The sequence below is a fragment of the Chiloscyllium punctatum genome, chromosome 47, assembly GCF_047496795.1.
Source record: "Chiloscyllium punctatum isolate Juve2018m chromosome 47, sChiPun1.3, whole genome shotgun sequence".
Taxonomy (NCBI): Eukaryota; Metazoa; Chordata; class Chondrichthyes; order Orectolobiformes; family Hemiscylliidae; genus Chiloscyllium; species Chiloscyllium punctatum.
The window spans coordinates 44,964,823-44,971,978 of NC_092785.1; the positions used below are offsets into that span (position 1 = coordinate 44,964,823).

At 57.9% G+C, this 7,156-nt stretch overlaps 1 pseudogene; it reads left to right on the top strand.

Annotated features, from left to right (window-relative positions):
- Nucleotides 1–6,399, top strand: part of LOC140468620 (upstream stimulatory factor 1-like) — an 84,150-nt pseudogene extending 77,751 nt beyond the window's left edge.
- Nucleotides 6,400–7,156: the final 757 nt, after the last annotated feature.

Here is a 7,156-nt window from a genome sequence, read left to right on the forward strand (position 1 = left end):
CCCGTCCACCCTGCGGTGCCCATCTCCCCTCAAAGTATCCAGGTGGGCGCTGCACGCTTCAACTCCGAGGGCACCCTGGGCTCCAACATAACCACGGGAGAGGGGCAGGCAGAGACGACACCCCTTCCCCCCCCCACCCCCTCTCCACGCACGGCCCGCTGCCTGGAGCTGTTTACGGCCAACCCCACCGTGGGGAGACCCTCCCTGACCTGCCCACTCCTTCCCCCCCCCCCCCAACCTCTGCAAACTTGGGGACAACCGAGAGTACGACAGACAGTCGGTTAAATAACTCAGAGAGGGGTGGGGGTGGCGCGCACACACACACACACACACCCCCGCAGCAATACGCACGTGAGCGGGAGTCTGCGAATCACCACGGCTGTAAGGGAGGGCTCCTGCGCAGAGAGACCCCCACCCCGTTCGGCCGGTAAACGGGGTGTGTGTGGGGGGGGGGGGGGGGGGGGGCGGGGGGGCGGAGGTGGAGCTGGAAGGCGGAACAGTGACATTCCGAATCCAGCCTGCCACCCTGAACCGAGGGGGGTAAGCGGTTCGAGCCAGGAGGCTCCCCAGAGAGAGAGGGAGGGAGGGAAGGCCGGTGTGGAAATTCGTCCCAGCAGGGGGGTGGGGTGTTGGGGGGGGGCGGTGGTATTGCGCAGACAGGGTCCTCACTGCCTGCCTGAACTCCACACCCAGGGAATACAGCTGGCCAGACAGCAGGGTGGGGGCAGCCTTGAGGTACCTTCCCTCCCGAAGCGAAGGGGCTCCGTCGAGGGCCCGGTAACTTTAACCAGACGCTGTGCGGGATCCCGAACGCCCACAGAGCCCCGAGCGGAGGCTCGCGATCGGCCCTGTCGAGCGCCGTCTCCCTGATCGAGGGACAGGGAGGAGATCGGCAGGCAGACCGGTCCTCTGGGAGAAACGTATCAGGTCCCGGGCCAGACAGACATCCTCATAGATTCTCCGGGCCGAGACAGTCTAGGACTGGTCAGGGTGGATCAGCTGCTCCAACACGGGGGCCAGGCATCAGGACTCACTCTACCTCATTCTGTATCTCCCTCACTCCCTCTCTCCCTCACTGACTCACTGTCTTTCACCCTCTCTCGATCTCTCTCACTTTCTCACTCTCTCTCTTTCTCCGTTTCCCTCACTTTCTCACTCTCTCTCTCTGTCTCCCTCACTTTCTCTTCCTCTCCCTCTCTCTGTATCTCTTCCTCTCTCTGTCTCCCTCCCTTTCTCACTCTCTCTCTCCCTTTCTCTCTCTCCCTCACTTTCTCTCTCACTCACTCTATCTCTTTCGCTCTCCCTCTCTGTCTCCCACGCTTTTTCTCTCTCTCTCTCTCTCTCTCTCTCTCTCTCTCTCTCTCTCCTCTCTCCCTGCTCCTCTCACTTTCTCACTCATTCTCTGTCTCTTTCAGAAAGTTGGACCATCCCCGGGTTGCCCGCGATGATAAGAGGCGAGCCCAACATAATGAGGGTAAGTCTGTCTCATAGAGTCACAGAGATGTCCAACACAGAAACAGACCCTTCGGCCCAACCGTCCATGCTGACCCAGATATCCCAACCCAATCTAGTCCCACCTGCCAGCACCCGGCCCATATCCCTCCAAACCCTTCCTATTCATATACCCATCCAGATGCCTCTTAAATGCTGTAATTGTACCAGCCTCCACCACATCCTCTGGCAGCTCATTCCATACACGTACCACCCTCTGGGTGAAAAAGTTGCCCCTTTGGTCTCTTTTATATCTTTCCCCTCTCACCCTAAACCTATGCCCCTCTCGTTCTGGACTCCCCCACCCCCAGGGAAAAGACTTTGTCTATTTACCCTATCCATGTCCCTCATGATTTTATAAACCTCTATAAGGTCACCCCTCAGCCTCCGACGCTCCAGGGAAAACAGCCCCAGCCTGTTCAGCCTCTCCCTGTAGCTCAAACCCTCCAACCCCGGCAACATCCTTGTAAATCTTTTCTGACCCTTTCAAGTTTCCCAACATCTTTCCGATAGGAAGGAGACCAGAATTGCACGCAATATTCCAACAGTGGCCTAACCAATGTCCTGTACAGCCGCAACATGACCTCCCAACTCCTGTACTCAATACTCTGACCAATAAAGGAAAGCATACCAAACGCTGCCTTCACTATCCTATCTACCCACGACTCCACTTTCAAGGAACTATGAACCTGCACTCCAAGGTCTCTTTGTTTAGCAACACTCCTAGGATCTAGGACCCCTCACCATCTCCCCAAAACTGTGGGACACCTCACCGTGTACCCCCAAAACTGTGGGACACCTCACCATCCCCCCCCAAAACTGTGAGACTCCTCACCGTGTACCCCCAATCTGTGGGACACCTCACCGTGTACCACAAAACTGTGGGACCCCTCACCGTGTACCCCAAAAACTGTGGGACACCTCACCGTCTCCCCCAAAACTGTGGGACACCTCACCGTGTACCCCCAAAACTGTGGGACCCCTCACCGTGTACCCCCAAAACTGTGGGGACCCCTCACCGTGTACCCCCAAAACTGTGGGACACCTCACCGTGTACCCCCAAATCTGTGGGACACCTCACCGTCTCCCCCAAAACTGTGGGACCCCTCACCGTGTACCCCCAAAACTGTGGGACCCATCACCGTGTACCCCCAAAACTGTGGGACCCCTCACCGTGTACCCCAAAACTGTGAGACCCCTCACCGTGTACCCCAAAAACTGTGGGACCCCTCACCGTGTACCCCAAAACTGTGGGAGCCCTCACCGTGTACCCCCAAACTGTGGAGCCCTCACCGTGTACCCCCAAAACTGTGGGACACCTCACCGTCTCCCCCAAAACTGTGGGACACCTCACCGTGTACCCCCAAAACTGTGGGACCCCTCACCGTGTACCCCAAAACTGTGGACCCCTCACCGTGTACACCAAAACTGTGGGACCCCTCACCGTGTACCTCCCAAAACTGTGGGACACCTCACGTCTCCCCCAAAACTGTGGGACACCTCAGCGTGTACCCCCAAAATGGTGAGACCCCTCACCGTGTAACCCCAAAACTGTGAGACCCCTCACCGTGTAACCCCAAAACTGTGGGACACCTCACCGTCTCCCCCAAACTGGGGACACCTCACCGTCTCCCCCAAAACCGTGGGACCCCTCACCGTCTCCCCCCAAAACCGTGGGACACCTCACCGTGTTCCCCAAAACTGTGTGACCCTGACCCCTGCCCCGCTGTTCTCTGTTGTGACTGTCTGTTTGTTTCTGTTTATTCCCTGTATCCGGATTCTCCCTGAACTCAGTGGAGAGACGCAGACGGGATAAAATCAATAACTGGATTGTCCAGCTGTCGAAGATTATTCCGGATTGTTCCGTGGACAGTTCGAAGACGGGCCAGGTATGTGGGCCCCTCAGTCTGGTATCTCTGCGGGTAAAGGATCCTGTCGGAGCTGGTCATCAGTTAGTTGGCAAGAGGAAGATAGGGAAGGTTCGGAATCTCAAATCCCTTTCCATTTATTCCCATATACATAATCCCATGGACACAAACCCCTTCCCATTCACTCCCACTGCACACAATCCAATGGACCCAAACCCCTTCCCATTCACTCCCACTGCACACAATCCCAATGGACTCAATCCCCTTCCCATTCACTCCCACTGCACACAATCCCAATGGACTCAATCCCCTTCCCATTCACTCCCACCGCACACAATCCCAATGGACCCAAACCCCTTCCCATTCACTCCACCGCACACAATCCCAATGGACCCAATCCCCTTCCCATTCACTCCCACCGCACACAATCCCAATGGTCCCAAACCCCTTCCCATTCACTCCCACCGCACACAATCCCAATGGACCCAAACCCCTTCCCATTCACTCCCACCGCACACAATCCCAATGGACCCAAACCCCTTCCCATTCACTCCCACCGCACACAATCCAATGGACCCAAACCCCTTCCCATTCACTCCCACCGCACACAATCCAATGGACTCAATCCCCTTCCCATTCACTCCCACTGCACACAATCCCAATGGACCCAAACCCCTTCCCATTCACTCTCCCTGCACACAATCCCAATGGACACAAACACCTTCCCATTCACTCCCTACCGCACACAATCCCAATGAACCCAAACCCCAGGGGTGTAGGGGCTGGAGGGGTTCGAGATAGGGAGGGAGTGTAGGGGCAGGAGGGGGTTACAGAGATAGGGAGGGGGTGTAGGGGCAGGAGGGGGTTACAGAGATAGGGAGGGGGTGTAGGGGCAGGAGGGGGTTACAGAGATAGGGAGGGGGTGTAGGGGCAGGAGGGGGTTACAGAGATAGGGAGGGGGTGTAGGGGCTGGAGGGGTTACAGAGATAGGGAGGGGGTGTAGGGGCTGGAGGGGGTTACAGAGATAGGGAGGGGGTGTAGGGGCAGGAGGGGGTTACAGAGATAGGGAGGGGGGTGTAGGGGCTGGAGGGGGTTACAGAGATAGGGAGGGGGTGTAGGGGCTGGAGGGGGTTACAGAGATAGGGAGGGGGTGTAGGGGCTCGAGGGGGGTTACAGAGATAGGGAGGGGGGTGTAGGGGCTGGAGGGGGTTACAGAGATAGGGAGGGAGTGTAGGGGCAGGAGGGGGTTACAGAGATAGGGAGGGGGTGTAGGGGCAGGAGGGGGTTACAGAGATAGGGAGGGGGGTATAGGGGGCTGGAGGGGGTTACAGAGATAGGGAGGGAGTGTAGGGGCAGGAGGGGGTTACAGAGATAGGGAGGGGGTGTAGGGACTGGAGGAGGTTACAGAGATAGGGAGGGGTGTAGGGGCTGGAGGGGGTGACAGAGATAGGGAGGGGGTGTAGGGGCTGGAGGGGGTACAGAGATAGGGAGGGGGTGTAAGGGGCTGGAGGGGGGTTACAGAGATAGGGAGGGGGTGTAGGGGGGTTACAGAGATAGGGAGGGGGTGTAGGGGCTGGAGGGGGTACAGAGATAGGGAGGGGGTGTAGGGACTGGAGGAGGTTACAGAGATAGGGAGGGGGTGTAGGGGCTGGAGGGGGTTATAGAGATAGGGAGGGGGTGTAGGGGCTGGAGGGGGTTATAGAGATAGGGGAGGGGGTGTAGGGGCTGGAGGGGGTTACAGAGATAGGGAGGGGGTGTAGGGGCTGGAGGGGGTTACAGAGATAGGGAGGGGGTGTAGGGGCTGGAGGGGGGTACAGAGATAGGGAGGGGGTGTAGGGGCTGGAGGGGTTACAGAGATAGGGAGGGGGTGTAGGGTACGGAGGGGGTTACAGAGATAGGGAGGGGGGTGTAGGGGCTGGAGGGTGTTACAGAGATAGGGAGGGGGGTGTAGGGGCTGGAGGGGGTTACAGAGATAGGGAAGGGGTGTAGGGGCAGGAGGGGGTTACAGAGATAGGGAGGGGGGTATAGGGGCTGGAGGGGGTTACAGAGATAGGGAGGGAGTGTAGGGGCAGGAGGGGGTTACAGAGATAGGGAGGGGGTGTAGGGACTGGAGGAGGTTACAGAGATAGGGAGGGGTGTAGGGGCTGGAGGGGGTGACAGAGATAGGGAGGGGGTGTAGGGGGCTGGAGGGGGTACAGAGATAGGGAGGGGGTGTAGGGGCTGGAGGGGGGTTACAGAGATAGGGAGGGGGTGTAGGGGGGTTACAGAGATAGGGAGGGGGTGTAGGGGGCTGAGGGGTGTTACAGAGATAGGGAGGGGGTGTAGGGGCTGGAGGGGGTTACAGAGATAGGGAAGGGGTGTAGGGCTAGAGGGGGTTACAGAGATAGGGAGGGGGTGTAGGGACTGGAGGGGGTTACAGAGATAGGGAGGGGGTGTAGGGACTGGAGGAGGTTACAGAGATAGGGAGGGGGTGTAGGGGCTGGAGGGGGTTACAGAGATAGGGAGGGGTGTAGGGGATGGAGGGGGGTTACAGAGATAGGGAGGGGTGTAGGGGCTGGAGGGGGTTACAGAGATAGGGAGGGGGTGTAGGGGCTGGAGGGGGTTACAGAGATAGGGAGGGGGTGTAGGGGCTGGAGGGGGTTACAGAGATAGGGAGGGGGTATAGGGGGCTGGAGGGGGTTACAGAGATAGGGAGGGGTATAGGGGGCTGGAGGGGATTACAGAGAATAGGGAGGGGGTGTAGGGGCTGGAGGGGGTTACAGAGATAGGGAGGGGGTGTAGGGGGGTTACAGAGATAGGGAGGGGGTGTCGTGTCTGGAGTCAGTCTCCTGTCAGTCCCTCTCTCACTGTCTGTGTCCATGCCGTGTTGTTGCAGAGTAAGGGTGGGATCCTGTCGAAGGCCTGTGACTATATCCAGGAGTTGCGCCAGGGGAATGTGCGCCTGTTGGAGGAGCTGAAGGAACTGGAGCAGCTTCAAATGGACAACGAGCTGCTGCGCCAGCAGGTAGGAGGCCGTCCGTGCTGATACCTGTCGGGGTCCTGTCCTCTGTGTACGTCTCTCTCTCTCTTGTACCATGGACCCCCCGCTACGTGCAACATCCTCCAGCCAGCTGTCTGCTCCTGCGCAGAACCGGGGTGATTGTAATGTTCAGGAGGGCAGTGCTGAGGAGACTCTGATGGTGGAGGGTGTGGGGAATGGGTCCTCAGAGCTGGCGTGCTCTCTGTCATTGGGATGGAGTCACGGTATCCTGGTGGATAGTGACTGGGATACAGCATTATCCCTTCTCCTGCTCCTCCACCTACAACCCCCCCACGGGACCCTACTCCAGCAGTAACTTCTCATTGGCAGCAAGTCGACATGGGGATTGTGTTCTTTTCTCCAGTAACGTGTTCTCTCTCTCTCTCTCTCTCTCCCTCTCCCCCCCGCCCCCCTGCCGTTTCTCACTCCCGTACTCCCAATTGCTCACTCTCTCTGTACTTGTACCTCTCTCTCTCTCTCTCTCTCTCTCTCTCTCTCTCTCTCTCCTCTCTGTCTCTCGGTCTCGGTTTCTCTTTCCCCTCGCTGTTCTTGCCTGTGTCCTCCACACTTTGACTGTCTGCAATTCTCCCTGTCTCGGTCTCGGTATCTGTTACTGTCTGTCTCTCTTCCTATTTCTTTATTGCTCGCCCGCGCTCTCTCTCTCTCTCTCTCCTCTCTCTCTCTCTCTCTCTCTCTCTCCTACATTTATTCTCTCTCTCTGTCTCTCTTATATCGTCTCACTCTGTCACCCTCTCTTTATTTTGCTTGTCATCACTCT